The sequence below is a fragment of the Branchiostoma belcheri genome, unplaced genomic scaffold, assembly GCF_001625305.1.
Source record: "Branchiostoma belcheri isolate BF01 breed outbred unplaced genomic scaffold, Haploidv18h27 scaffold443, whole genome shotgun sequence".
NCBI classification, from domain to species: domain Eukaryota; kingdom Metazoa; phylum Chordata; class Leptocardii; order Amphioxiformes; family Branchiostomatidae; genus Branchiostoma; species Branchiostoma belcheri.
In genome coordinates this window covers 41,248-41,459 of record NW_017804069.1, presented here as the reverse complement: position 1 = coordinate 41,459, position 212 = coordinate 41,248, and the positions used below count along the sequence as shown (strand labels likewise).

Below are 212 nucleotides of genomic sequence, written 5' to 3'. Positions count from 1 at the left end.
TTACAAAAAAATTATAAAACTATACCAATGTCGCAGAATGCCAAAATCAAACGAAAAAATACGAAATTGTAAAGAAATGAACTTGAAGACTAGATCATTCGCCAAACCATATTCTGTGCCATTTGCTCAACCCTCATGGCCACGTAGATTTCATAATGAAAAGAAGTTTTTTTTCCAAAACTTTTTTTATTCGCTACGCGCGCATCAGTTTT

General features: G+C 33.0%; 1 protein-coding gene across 1 annotated transcript in view; it reads left to right on the top strand.

Annotated features, from left to right (window-relative positions):
- LOC109478626 overlaps positions 1 to 212 on the top strand; it is a gene marked incomplete at its 3' end in the record, with an annotated part of 6,511 nt that overhangs the window by 1,041 nt on the left and 5,258 nt on the right. The window lies entirely within an intron of this gene.